The sequence below is a fragment of the Mus pahari genome, chromosome 7, assembly GCF_900095145.1.
Source record: "Mus pahari chromosome 7, PAHARI_EIJ_v1.1, whole genome shotgun sequence".
In the NCBI taxonomy this organism is placed as follows: Eukaryota; Metazoa; Chordata; class Mammalia; order Rodentia; family Muridae; genus Mus; species Mus pahari.
Genome location: NC_034596.1, coordinates 36,891,846 through 36,892,642, shown reverse-complemented (window position 1 = coordinate 36,892,642; position 797 = coordinate 36,891,846). Strand labels below are relative to the sequence as shown.

Genomic DNA, 797 nt, shown 5'->3' with positions numbered 1-797 from the left:
AGATTGAATTCTTTTCCTGCTATTAGAGATAAGATTCCAGGTCCAAGATTTCATCATACTCAGATTATAATTCAATCACTCTCGAGCAACATCCTAATAGAAACATTAAATGACTGTTAGAGTTGTTAATAAATTCATTTTTGTTTATTTCGAGGCAGGATCTCATAAAGCTCAAACTACTCTCACATTTGCTATATAGCCTAGGTTGGCCTTGAACTCCAACCTTTCTGTCTTCATCTCCTGAGTCCTGGAATTACAGGCGTGCACTACCATGGCAGATAATGTTTTAAGTTGTTCAGGTAAAGGAAGTATAGAACTTCAAGATATAGTATCACTTAGGGATTTAACATTGTAGGTTAAAGATTTGTGTAGTAAAAATCTTCAACTCTAGTTTAAAATTACTTCCTCATACTAAGTTCACTATTTAACACTCATTGACAATGTGCAAGTTTTGGGAGGTAGCTCAGTTGGTAAAATGCTTGCTATTCAAGCTGAAGAAGCCAACTTTAATGACCAGAACCCATGCTAAACAACACTAAATATTATAGTGCACACTTGTAATTACAGTGCTTCAGAAAGACAGACAGGAAGGACCTTGGGAATTATTGACTATCCCCCTTAGACTGCTTAGAGAGCTCAGACCAGTAAGAGACACCACCCCCTGTCCCCAGTCTAAAGATATACAGAACAGGAGCTCAAATCATAGTTTCCAAACAAACTTGCAATCTTATAATCCTCCTGTACATTTATACTGTATATATATATATATATATATATATATATATATATATATATAT

The 797-nt window shown here is 34.8% G+C and overlaps 1 pseudogene; it reads left to right on the top strand.

Annotated features, from left to right (window-relative positions):
* The first annotated feature begins 271 nt into the window (after nt 1–271).
* The window catches only part of LOC110324704, a 25,270-nt pseudogene continuing 24,744 nt past the window's right edge, over nt 272–797 (top strand).